Source organism: Lissotriton vulgaris, chromosome 3_1 (genome assembly GCF_964263255.1).
Source record: "Lissotriton vulgaris chromosome 3_1, aLisVul1.2, whole genome shotgun sequence".
NCBI lineage: Eukaryota > Metazoa > Chordata > Amphibia > Caudata > Salamandridae > Lissotriton > Lissotriton vulgaris.
The window spans coordinates 1,640,987,886-1,641,002,230 of NC_141689.1; positions in this window are offsets into that span (position 1 = coordinate 1,640,987,886).

The window sequence follows — 14,345 nt, forward strand, 5'->3', positions numbered from 1 at the left end:
GAACATGACTAAAATACATGGGAATTAGGTTATACCATGAGACCTCTGACCTATTAGAGGGTAATATTGATGTAGACACTATAAGTCTTTGCGCGTGTACAGAGATTTGGAAGACACTGCCACTTTCAGTCGCAGGACATATAGCAGTAGGAAAAATGGTGGCGCTCCCCCGATTGCTTTACTTTTCCACAGCAGTACCTATAATGACACCCTGTAGGATTTTCTATTAACTTAATTCATTACCAGCCGCGGCTGCTACTGCGACTCGGTAGTGGTGCAGGGAGGGGGGCAGAGGGCGAAGGGGGAAGAAACTACAACCAAAAAACCCACCTCTCTTCCATCCTCTTCCTGGCTTCTGTTGGAGCAGGAAGCAGGATAGGCTCACCTAAGTCAATCACAACGCTGCAATGCAGCATCGTTATTGGTAAGCACCCAGGCTTCCCTGAGCCAATAACAATGCTTCAATGCAGTGTTGTTATTGGTCTAAGTGCTGTGGAAGCCTGGGCATGTTTTCCCCCCAGGCTGTAGTGCAGCCCGGGTAGAGAACATGCTAAGTGCGCATGAATTTTTGCCCGGCAGGCCCCAGAGGGCCTGGCAAACATTCATGGGCACTTAGGAGGGTGCCACCACTCCTTCCCCCTACACAGCACTTAGGAGGGTGCCACCACTCCTTCCCCCTACACAGCCGAACCCAGCCTCACAAATCTGCCCCAGCACAGAAAAATAGAATGATAATAACATCAGGAAACATCCATTACCCCGCATGCTTTACTCCGCATGCCATTACCCCGCAGTTTTTACTTCACAAAAACGTTTACAACGCAGGGCTTTACACCGCAAAACTGTTATAACGCATTCCCCAAAGTAACGCCCCCTGGAGTTCAAATGGTAATTACTTTGAAATGGGGAATGCGTTGTAACGGATTGGGTTGTAAAGCCCTGCTTTGTAAAAGGTGTGCAGAGTAAAAAATGCAGGTTTAAAACATGCAGAGTAAAAAATGTGGGGTTAAGTGTACTATTTTATACCATCTTGTTATTATCATTTTATTTTTCCTTTTTTGCCATGCTTTAAGGCAGTGGGACAATGCTCCTCTGCCTTAACGGAGAAGCCGCCCTTGTTCATTACTGATTAGTATTATATGGGGAACAGGTAGATGCAGAGTGGCATTATCAAAATTACAACGTCCAACTATAATGGGAGGATTAGAGGCTCAAGACTTTGAGGCCTATTATTTGGCGACACAGTTGCAGTGGTTTGCCCGATCGATCTATTCTCGGAGATTTCCTGAGGAGGAAATTATGGAGTTGTTACCAGATCTATATTTTATGTACAGAATTTTTTTGGCTCCACGGAGGCCTGTTTGGGAGACCCCACTGCATTTCAGGTTGTACAACACTGTTGGCGTTGTGCTCTACATTGCACCCATGTTCATGTGCCTTATACCTCGGACATCGGATTGACAAGTTTGGAGCAAATTAATCCAGGCAGAGTATTGAGGGGGCTAGCAGAATGGTCCAATAGGGTGCACAGAATTGGGGATCTTTCTAGAGCTGGTGAGCGTCTAGCATTTGAGGATATTTTAGCCTCTTTTGAGAGGGCAATTTCTATTACATTAGTGGGTAGTAGCCAGGGTGCGTCTTCATTGGGGCATGTGTGTGGAAGAGCCTCAACAGCACAGTGCTTGCTATGTGCTGTGTACTACATCACAACATTTTAGGGAGGTGAAGTATCATTACCAGGCACCACAGAATGATATAGTATAACCTCTTGGTGCCGCTCGAGGCTAAGGACTATGCTTTGTGTTTCGTTTTGCCCTGCTCGCTGGGAAACGCTGCTTGCCTCAACTTTACCGGGACCAGGCTGATTGGGAGCCTGCCTCTACTCCACCGCGGGACTGCGAGGACCAGGTAGCCAAGCGCCAGAGACACCGGCTGCACCTGGGTCCTCTTCCCGCCACGCCCACCAGCACTACATAGCGCCTCGCGGCCCCCGCTCTGCAGGAGCCGCTCGAGGCTAAGGACTGTGCTTTGTGTTTCGTTTTGCCCTGCTCGCTGGGAAACGCTGCTTGCCTCAACTTTACCGGGACCAGGCTGATTGGGAGCCTGCCTCTACTCCACCGCTGGACTACGAGGACCAGGTAGCCAAGCGCCAGAGACACCGGCTGCACCTGGGTCCTCTTCCCGCCACGCCCAATAGCACTCCCTACTTAGCCACACCTATACACGCGCACGCGGGACGCACGCGGGACGCATGCGGGACGCATGCGGGACGCGCGCGGGCGCCGGGCGAAGCCCGGGCCATGGGCGGGCCCGTTCTATCCCGTTACAGACCGAGCAAGACCGGACCGGGCCATCTCTCTTGGTCCTCAATTGCATGCCCTTGGATATTGTTCTGGAACATCATACCCCCAGTTGGAGATCACACTTGGATCAGGGACTATGGCAACAAGGGAAACCAGAAGCAAAGCCACGGCATCCTCTTCTATGGTGGCAGGTACTTTGGACAATTTTATCATCAGAGCAAATTCACTGGTGGCAAATGAATTAACGATAATTGAAAGAAGGCTCTCGCAGGGGATTGAAAGTGTAAGAAAGTCCTCTTTGGGTCTAATAGCGAATGCTAGAACTCCCGATAAGGGTGAGGACTTACATAATGCCCTACTGGACAGTATTGACCAAACAATATAATCTGTTTTGCAAGATCTAAGGTTGAGTCCACCATTGCCTAGTGACTCTTTATCGGTTATCCCCGAGATAAGCTCAGTCCCATTATCTGATGAGGGTTTAATATCTGGAGGGGCGAATGTCTCCAGCTCCCCCCAGTCACGTGGAGTGAGGGAAGGGACTGTCCCAAAGAGGAAACGAGGGATGCAGAAAAAGGGGGGAAAAGGCCTAAATTAGATCTTCGCCCAACCATTATTGAGACTACGGGTCCAATAGCGGACCGGGCCTCCCCTCCACCATCTAACGATATTTGTAGTTTACTCCCGCAAACCCAGACAGTAGTGCAGCCTGCTGCCTTCAGGTTTGGGGAGACCTCTATCGGGGGAGAGGTTAACCTTATTCGCACCCTCGGAGAAACTTTGAAATCTCTGCTGGACCCCATGATGGCTAGACTAGATGGTATTGAGTATAGGTTACAAGGACTAGAAGAGACCACCGGGAGTATTGGGGAATTTGTGATAAGCCTAGGGACTACCCAGAGAATCACTGGGGCTAATGGGAGGGCCTCGTTTCAATCAAACCCCCCTAGTCTAGCAACCACCCGCCCATCTAACCCTCCTATTGCACTTCCACCCAACCCCCCTGGCATAGCAGTTATTCATCACCCTAATCCCCCCTCCTGTAGTTAATTTTCATCTACCTACTGCCCCGACTTTAGCTACAGCCCCTGATTTAGCTACTTCTCCGAATTCAGCGCAGAGAACTGTGCCCACTGTTCCTCTGACCTCCAATAAACTGAATAGGAAAAGGTTGGTGTCGGGTGACCGGCCTGTGCAAGACTCAAGCAGACAGAATTTGAAAAATGTAGTTAATCTGCCACCTGAGGCTGCTCCACTGGTTGTGGTTTTAACTGGTGTTCCTGAGCTCAGAGACCCTGTACTAGAAACCTTTTCTTCTCTGAAAAATAAAGTGGCGAGTTGGTTAAATATTCACAGAACCCTCCCCCCTAATATCAAAACTGAATTGATGATGGTACGCAGAGTTTCGTGGGTGGGATTCACTCCAAAGAAAATCAAAGGGGACTGTATCCTGGTTAATTTTAGGAATCCAGTGATTGTCTCACACATTTGCAACTGGTTAGGCAGTACGGGGGAAACAGCAATTCATCCACTCCCCTTGTCCTTTTTTTATCCACCATCATGAGCTTGAAGATGGATGGAAGAGGGTGGGCTGCCTGGGGTCATACCAGAGGGTTCAGGCCAAATCCCTATGAAATTCCGACGCCTATTGATTACTTTAATATCAATAGGTATAGCTGCCTTGACCAGGTAGACTGGCTCCACTGGGAAAAAGGTTCCCGGGGCAGAACTGGGGGGATAGTTCCAACAACCCCATCCAACATCCGGGAAACAGTCTCTGAGAATAGAGTTCAGTCGGGAGCAGGGACAGACGCCACAGACACCCGGGTCATGCAGCAAGTAATCATGAACCTTGACCCAACATTTCTTAGAAATAAAGAACACTTAATTCAACCTCAGGCCCACTCTCCTGGTCCAACTGCAATAAAAATACTTTCCTGGAATGTGGCAAGTCTCAGTAACAAACTGGCCAGTTCTGATTGGGGCACTTTTATGGATACAAGTCATAACAAGTCAAGTCATAACATTTGTATAGCGCACTACATACCCAGAGGGTTTCAAGGCGCTTAGGAAGGGGAGGAGGATTATTTGTCAAATATCCACGTTTTAAGCTGCTTTCTGAACGCTAGGTGGTTCTGGGTGAGGCGAAGGTAAGTGGGGAGTGAGTTCCATGTTTTAGCAGCCAGGTATGAAAAGGATCTGCCTCCCATGGTGGTCTTGTTGATGCGAGGTACAGTGGCGAGGGCTTGGTTGGAAGAACGTAGTTGGCGGGAGGGGGTGTAGAAGGACAGTCGAGAGTTGAGGCAATCTGGTCCGATGTCGTAGAGTGATTTGTGTGCGTGGGTGAGCAGTCGGAAAGTGATCCTCTTATTGACGGGTAGCCAGTGGAGGTCTTTAAGGTGACCAGAGATGTGTTCGTTGCGTGGGATGTCTAATATGAGCCTGGCTGAGGCGTTTTGGATTCGTTGGAGTTTCTTCTGGAGTTTAGCGGTGGTACCTGCGTAGAGGGTGTTTCCGTAGTCCAGTCGGCTCGTGACCAGGGCGTGGGTGACTGTTTTCCTTGTTTCGGACGGGATCCAGCGAAATGTTTTTCTGAGCATGCGAAGAATGTTGAAGCAGGAAGAGGATACGGCGCTGACTTGTTTGCTCATTGAGAGTGAAGAATCCAGGATGACGCCAAGGTTCCGTGCGTGGTCTGTCGGGATGGGTGCTTTTCCAAGGGCTTCCGGCCACCAGGAGTCGTCCCAAGCAAAGGGGGATGTGCCTAAGATGAGGACTTCTGTTTTGTCTGAGTTCAGTTTCAGACGGCTTTGTTTCATCCATTCGGCAGCTTCTTTCATTCCTTCGTGTAGGTTAGTTTTGGCGGTGCTGGGGTCATTGGTGAGAGAAAGGATCAGTTGAGTGTCGTCCGCGTAAGAGATGATGTTGAGGTTGTGTTGGCGTGCGATGGCTGCGAGGGGGCTCATGTATACGTTGAAGAGAGTGGGACTGAGTGAGGATCCTTGAGGTACGCCGCAGATGACTTCAGAGGCCTCGGACTTGAATGGAGGAAGGCGGACTCTCTGGGTTCTTCCGGTGAGGAACGATGTGATCCATTCAAGTGCTTTTCCTTGGATTCCGATGTTATTGAGGCGTTGTAGAAGGGTGCTGTGGCAGACTGTATCGAATGCTGCAGAGAGGTCGAGGAGGATGAGGGCGACTGTGTCTCCATTGTCCAGTAGAGTTCGAATGTCGTCTGTTGCTGCGATGAGGGCGGTCTCAGTGCTGTGTTTTGCTCGGAAGCCAGATTGTGAGGGGTCGAGGGATTTGTTGGCTTCGAGGAAGGCGGCGAGCTGGTTGTTGACGGCTTTCTCAATGACTTTGGCCGGGAATGGAAGAAGCGAGATGGGGCGGTAATTTTTGAGTTCGGTGGGGTCCGCTGTTGGTTTTTTCAGAAGGGCGGTGAGTTCAGCGTGTTTCCAGTCTTCTGGGAAGGTAGCAGAGTTGAAGGAGCAGTTGATGACGTCATGGAGGTGCGGTGCTATGACGGAGTCTGCTTTGTTGAAGATGTGGTGAGGGCATGGGTCTGTGGGGGATCCTGAGTGGATGGAATTCATCAGGCGGATGGTGTCCTCAGTGGAGATTGGGTTCCAGGCGTTAAGGGTGTTCACGGGGGGAAGATGGTCAGCAGATGGTAGGGTGGGTTGGTTGTCGAAGCTGTTGTGGATGTCTGCAATCTTGTTGTGGAAAAAAGAGGCAAGGGAGTCGCAGAGGGTTTGAGAGGGGGTGATGTCGTTGGAGTTGGTCGAGGGATTGGAAAATTCCTTGACGATGTTGAAAAGTTCCTTGCTGTTGTGGGCGTTGTTGTCAAGTCGATCCTTGAATGCTGTTTTCTTGGCTTTTCGGATCAGTTGGTGGTGAGTGCGGGTGGCGCTTTTGAAGGCGTCCTTGGTGCTGGTGGTTGGGTCTTTTTTCCAGGCCTTTTCAAGGGAGCGGCAGAGTTTCTTGGACTTCTTGAGATCATCGTTGAACCATGAGGCTTTCTTGCTGCCAGGTTTACTTTGACGTTTTTTCAGTGGAGCTAAGGTGTCGGCGGTGTTGGATAACCATAGGGTGAGGTTGGCGGCGGCTTCGTTGGCGTTAGAAGAGAGGGCTGGGGAGTTTAGAAGGAGCGATGCGGAGATTTGGTCCGTGGTGATTTTGTTCCAGTTTCTTTGCAGGGTAGGTTGGGAGTGGTTGATGGGTTTCGGCTTGTTGCAGGTGAAGTGAACGCAGCTGTGGTCGGTCCATAGGAGATCCGTAGTGTGGCTGAAGGAGACATGTTTGCTGGAGGTGAAGATAGGGTCGAGTGTGTGACCTGCGATGTGGGTGGGGGAAGTGACCAGTTGTTTAAGTCCGAGGTTGGCGAGGTTGTCCGCGAGGGTGGCGGTGTTGTGGTCGTTTATCTTTTCAAGGTGAAAGTTGAGGTACGAGATACGACTGAGGTCTGTCTCTTCCAGGAAGCGTGGGCTCGGGAAGAACAATTCCGAACAGGGTTTGCCTCATACTCAGTCCCCGCAAGGTGGGGGGGGGGAAGGGCAGACCGTCGGGAGGGCTAATGATATGGATAAGAGTTGACCTAGGTTGCACCGTCAGGGTCATGGATACGGCTTCAGAGGATGTGCAAGGTGTGATCCTGGAGTGGCGGAATGGTGCTAGACTTGCCCTGGTTAATATTTACTCCAGACCTGTGAGTGTTACCTCTGAGTCCAGAGCCATTGAGGAGCTTGCCTCCTTTTTAGGGGAGATCCCGGATGGTGTGACATTTGTGATAGGGGGAGATCTAAACTCCCATTTCGAGCCGCTTGTGGGTTTGTAAGATGGTGTAAATCAGGAGGAGGATGATGTGTGGAAAATTCCTCAAGTAGCGGGGCAGCCGGTAATGTCATGGGCGCCCTTGGCAATACAAATAACTACCCTGACGTTGAAGTACTCAATCAGGGCGTGCAATGCTAGGGTGAAATCAGGCATCCCTCCAATGTACACTTTTAATAAACCAGGGAGGGAGGCGAACCTCGACTATATTTTAGTCGAATGCAGTCCCTTTTATAGGGTCCTAGATTTTAAAGTGGTTTACAGGGCAGAGAGTGACCACAATGCACTGATCCTTGATTTCGGCCTTCTCAATGTATTAAACCGAAGTTCATCATTTGAGGTTGGTCTACCCAACAGGGCCTTAATTTTAAACAATAGACGCAGGGTTAGATGGGACAAGTTGGTCACTCACCCAGATCAAGTGGCGGAGCTATACGCTCGGCTTGTCCCTGCACTTGAGGTTGCCGTGGTCCTAAAGGCGCAACACCCTTCCCATGGAAGTCATCTACGGCTGGCAGAATTAAATAGAGAACTATTTGCTGGCCTGGCTAAAATTTTAAACCCCCCTGATCACAGAGGGAGCAGAGCAGGTATCAAGCCCAGCTGGTATAACAGGGCCTGTAGATTGGCAAAAAGAGAACTCATTGAGGCTCTGAAACAAAACAACGACAGGGCACGCATTAAACTCAAGAGGACAATATACAGGCAACTTATCCACCATGCCAAGATTGACTGGGGGAACGACAACTGGGCAAATTTAACATCTGCCCTAGCAGTGAAGGATGCTCGTACGTTTTGGCTAATTATAAGTACAGGTTCAGCTGAACCCGAGTTGGCAGTGGCACCTAACATCACTCCTGAGGTGTGGGAAGATCACTTTCATACCCTGTACCTGGGGATAAGTCAACTGGGATTCTGCCCACATGTGATACAGAACCCACTTCTGCTATTGATATATCTGAGAATGAGTTCACTGAGGGTGAGGTCATGAATGCTATTGCTAGACTTCCTCCTGGCAAAGCCCCGGGGTTGGATAAGGTCCCTGGTGATCTTTTTAACCACGAACCTGGGATATGGGCACCTTATTTGACGCTGCTTTTTAATGCTATTTAAAGGGTATAGCGGCCCCAAGTACTTGGCTGGGAGCAGAGATAGTCCCTATCAATAAGAAGGGATCACCTTTGCTTCCAGTCAACTACAGGCCGATCAGCCTAATATATGTAACACAGAAACTTTTTGTGAGGCTGATCCTAGACCGCCTTGAGGGCTGGATGGAGGAGTTTGACATTTTAAGCCCATATCAGGCTGGTTTTAGAAAGAATGTCTCGACCACGGACCAGATTTTCCGACTAACTATGCTTTTTTGGAAAACTGTCAAAATTAAGGGCAAATCACTTTATACTGTTTTCGTGGACCTCCGTGCAGCCTTCAATCTGGTCCCACAGAGGAAATTGTGGACTGTGCTATCAGACATGGGCATTCCTGCCCCTCTCTTGCACATCATAATTTGACTTCACACGGACAATTTCGCACAGGTCAGGTATGGGAGAGAAGGTAAACTGTCATCTAGTTTCCCCATTGGCAGAGGGGTGAGGCAGGGGTGCGTCTTGGCGCCCACCCTGTTTTGCCTCTACGTCAACGGGGTAATCACACACCTGAATGCGGTCCTCAACAGAGACGCTCCAGGACTTGCTGGGGTTGGGGTCTCCGCGATTATGTTCGCGGATGATACCCTGCTGCTTTCGAAGACTCCCATGGGTTTTCAGCGAGTCCTGCATGGTTTTGTCAACTTCTGGCAAGATCGGGGGTTGGAAATAAATACTTCCAAAACAAAATTTATGATTTTTAATCCGCCCAAAAAACCGCGCCCAAGTCCTGTGATTGGAGGTGTTAGGCTCGACTTGGATCTTACTCTTAATGAAAGCATGACCTGAGCTCAAAATCAAATAAAATCTCAGTTAAAGCTCACTCAAAAAGGCAGGAGTTATTCTCAAACTTTTAAGTAAAGCCACAGTTAAGCCAATTGGACCACCGTTAGAGATCTATAAATTTCAGGCACGAGGGGCGGTAACTTATGGCGGCGAACTGTGGGGACACAATTGTGTACCTGCGATGGATACTGCAGAAAATAAGTTTCTAAGGCAGTTGGTATCATTGCCATCAAGTACGCCACTCCTGCCCCTAAGGCTCGATTTGGGCCTTAGACCTTTAAAAGAAGAATTGGGCCTTAAACCCCTAACCTTCTGGAGGCGACTTTGGGTCACTCCAGAACAAAATAATTATAGGCAAGAGCTAACGGAGGTTTTAAAACTGCCTTATGCGTGGAAGCTCTCCTGGTTGAAATACATAAGACAGGAATTTGAGAGGCTTAACCTCCCTCTTATGTGGAGTAACCCGGAGCAAGCCTGTACAAACATATCACGCAAGTAGTTGGCTAATCTGTATTTTGAATTCAATTTATCTGCCCGCTTATCGAATGCCCAAATAGGAACCCTATCTAACTTATTCCTAACCACGAAAGATTATTATAAATTGGAGACTGTTCTGAATGATATCAGCCCTCCAGGCTATAGGAAGCTCTTTCTCCAATGGAGACACGGCTCTCTGCCACTTAGATCCCTTACAAGTAAATGGCGCCCACCCACTCCAAAGAACTGTCTTGGCTGTTCTGCGGATGCAGAAGATGAATTGCATGTGGTCTTTTTCTGCCCTGGATATACGATGATGGCAAGGAAAAGGTGGATACTTCCAATATGTAAAAATCTGGGGATCAGACAGTGCTATGAATCATTCCGGATACTAAAAACAGATCTCTCTCCAATAATCGTGTTTGCTGTAACAAAATTCTTAGCAGCAATGTGGAATAAGAGACGGAACTATCTGAAGGTCTAGCTTAGTGGGAAAAGGCAGACGTATGCATCTAGCCATAGTGAGTCCAAAGAATTTGTAAGAAATTGGCGAGCCGCTATGATGTTCATATTTTTAAATGTTTCTTTTATGGACTTTGTAATTCGCAGTGCTGTTACAGCTCAATGGACATGGCCTGATTGATGATTTTTTAAATCCAATGAATTGAATAGAATTGTGCTATTTTATATTGTGGAATGTAATGTGACTTCTTTTATGACAAATTTTGTCGAAATAAAGATGATAAAGAAGAAAGATAACCTCTTGTAGAACTTATAGTGAAGTGGAAGAGGATTTTGTACATCCCATTTCCGAGGCAGATGGGGCAAAAATACTTGCTTGTTAGTATACTGTATTTAGGAATGCTAGATTTAATTTGATTAATTTCTATTATTTACCATTGGCATATCTGAATCCGGGTAAAATATCTTGAATTTTTCATGCTGCTGATGTGGTATGCCCTCGATGCGGTGAACATGGAGCAGAAATGCTTTACATGGTGTGGTCTTGTCCACTATTGGTGGATTTTTGGAAGGATGTAGTTTCTTGTATTAATGAGGTGACACAGGAGAACGATTGATTGTGCTCTCTTGGTCGGTCCTCGGGGGAGATATCCTAGATCTGCCAAGCGCAAAAATACTATAGGGTTTATTCACTTGGCCCTGGTACTTGCTTGACATGAGATAACTATGCATTGGAAGGCCGTTAGAGCCCTTCTGGTTGATTCGGTGGGCGGACTATGAGAGTGCTGTGTTACACAGAGAAGTAAGTAAAGGAGGAGGATCAATAGACAGGGCTCGAGTCTGGGATCAATTATTGAATTGTCTAAAAGATCCTTACATGGTGGATTTATCTGGGAAGAAAAACACATAGTAGTAATTTCAGAAAATTCTGAAAATCTAAAGTAGGAATGGAGAATATGTAGTAGCAAATTGTGACAGCAATTTCAGCAATTTCTGAAAATGTAAAGCAGGAAAAGAAAATATGTAATAGCAAATTCAGAGGTGAGAGGTGTGTAGACTATGATTATAACACAGAGATACATGATGTGATGGGGACTGAGCCTTAAGAGGTGGTGTGGGGAGGGTTTATGGGTTAATTGCAGTATGATTTGCAGTGATGTTTATGTGATCTTTGTAGCCTGATCTAATGTATTGGGAAATGTCTAATTGATCAAAAATGCCCAGAAAACAATTTTTACAAAAAGTAAACATATGCATGGGAAGGGTTACTTTAATGTTATCATACTTAGGCTTGTGGTAAAGCTATGCATGGTAAGGCGTGAATGGTAACGGTGTATACGTTGTAAAGACTGTGTGGTAAAGGAAAGTGTGGTATAGGCATATGTTGTTGTGTCATTCAACCGCCTCCTATTGCTGCATGAGGAAGGCATGTTTTAAAATTTACATCAGTTTATTCATTTGTCTATCTATGACACGCATACTTGTAAACTAGTTATATGTTAAGGAAGACACCAAGACTGTGCTCTGTACTTTTATTGTGCATGTGGTGGTGTGTTCATGTGTTTGGTGCTTTAACTATATTTCTTTTTTTTTGTGTATCAGCATGTGTGTGCATTTGTATAATACAGGGTGTCAGGGCACAAAAAGAAGTGGAGGTCTAAACAAATTAGGCAGTATAAAAGTGCCATCATGGTGTATGACATCACAGCATGTGAGGACATAGTGCGTGACATCACAGCGTGTGGCATCACAGGAAGTGGCATCACAACCCAGGACCTCACAGAAAGTGCCATTACAAGAAGTTACCAATCTTTTACACAAATGATGCCTATGGTAACTATTCAAAAGAACTTTTCAGAAACAGGTACCATTAATTAACTGTCTCAGGTTTAGGTTTGGATAACCTACTTCTTAGATTAATCAAAATACCACTTTGTCTCGCTTCATCCATCCACTATCTACTCAATGATTCAAAATAACACAATTTTTTGGTTTTTTAGAAACTTGTTTAGTAAACCAATTTTTTGTGGAAAAAGAAATTTTTCATTTTCTTTACTGTATTATTTTACATTTACATTTTTTTACACCATGTATATATATATATATACGTCATTCTTTTTACATATATACAATTTATCTACAAACGACAATATACATAAAGATAATATAACAGTTTGTATCACGAACCAAAAATTAGGTTCTAGTGCCCAGTTATTTGTAAACAGGAAAGGATATGGCATATAAATATACAACCTTATTCCTTAGTCTTGATCATCACAATGTTTTTACAGAAAAAGCCTAGGAAGAAACATCCTTTATACTTCCTTTTCAAATTAAGGCTTTTACTAACAGAAAACTTTTTATCAGTTCAATATTCCAGTGATGTCAAAAAAATGTAGTCGACGCGTTTCAGCCTGTATTTCTTAAAGCCTCCTCAGGACTTGGGCAGCCAAACAATATTATCTACAAAAATATCAAAACATACCTTATATAACATATATACAAATTTACATCACCACATATCACGATATACACCACTTAAGTCATTGTTAAACAGATTGGTTATCTTAGTAAACAAATCCCTCGAGGTATAGAGGCACCAATTAAGTGAAAAGAAACACCCAAAGAAGTGCAACATGTTATTATCCAACAGAAATATAAAACATTCATTCAAACAAACCACCTCAATTCGACTATAATAAAAACTCTTAAGCTCAATTATTAAGTAAGGAGTAGACAGAGAAAATAGACCCCACTCAATTCCAATCTATAAGATGTAAAAAAGAGGCAGCCCTGGATCAAAATACCTAGTAAGTACCTCCAATTATTTTCTATGTAGCTCCAAATGCTACACCACACATAAGGCGCAGCTCACCCAGCCGGGCTTGCCTGCTCTTTAAGTGTTGAAACCACCGTTCGAGTATCTGTCAATACAAAATCACACAAGTGCCCCTTTAAAGAAAACAATTCTTGGCAGATTTTCAAAAAATGTCGGGCTAAACATAACACGTGCTTATTCAGATAACTGACCTTACTGCATTAACAAAAGGGCTCGAAAATAATTCCGGCACGAATCTCCTTAATCGACTCCTCAAGGGTGCTCTTGCAAACCACTCAGCGACCTGCTCTATGCTAGGTCTTATCAGTATCGTACAAACGCGGCTAGCGTTTTAAAACTAGTTTTACTTCCGGGTCCGTACGTAACGTGAGGTAACATTCTACAGGGAGGTGGAGGTTCCGAAATAGACAATGGACTAGTACCTCTCCCGGATTACTCGTCTATGTTAGCAGAGTGCGACTCGCGATATCACCCTCGTTGTATTTCTTGGACCGAGCGTAGCGTGAGATCGAGTTCTAAAGGGAGGAGGGGGTACCGTAAAAGAGGAAGGACTTACCACTCACCCCGACTAATCGTATAATAGACAGAGAAAACAAACTATGACCCAAAATTTTCAAAAAAAGGCACTTAATGGAAAAATAACACTATCTCACAATTATTCATTCAACACAATAAGTGAAAACAAATTACAAGAAGTAACATCAGATCTCAGCAACTCAAATATATGTTTAACAGGTTTGTCATGAGTACATTTTACCGCAATATGAGATTTAATAAATGAGATTTTGCGTCAGGGATGTACTAAAAAAGTTATGCAACACCGAACCAAAATCTTGGCTTCAATTTATACATTTAGGGCCAGATTGAACATAGTATTGTGTTGCCATATTGTTACATGGCATTTCAAGGGCCACAAAATACTAATTTCAGATTTACCAAGCAACACAAATCCACTTTGCGAGGCCCTGTGTTGTTTAGTAAATCTGGAGTAACGCAAAGAAGCGCAAGTCACTGTCTTGCATTCTCTGCCCTGCTAAGGCGTTCCATCACAATCACAAAAGGTCCTCTAAGGGATCCACAACTGCTATACATGGAGTAACATTAATTAAACATCAAAGCCAATGGCATCAGAGACATTTATATCAATCCATAGTTTTTTATGAAAAAATATATATTTTTATTTTTATAGAATCTGACATTTCTAAAATACATTCGATATATAAATACACAAGATTCAGCAAAAAAGATAGACAACAATATTTCATATCATTTTGGGAGAGAACTATATATCCGTACTAGTCAATGTTCCACTCACTCCTGGACAATTATGGGGACATATCAAACATTCATATCTTCAGGGAATCATTCATACTCACAAACATTCATACAATTCAATCATACAGGTACAGCATAGCCTGCAACAAAAAGATAGAATTAAGGTTGAATGGACGTGGGTGCAAGACGGCACATTAGATGGGAAACCGTTGTCCTCAAGGACTA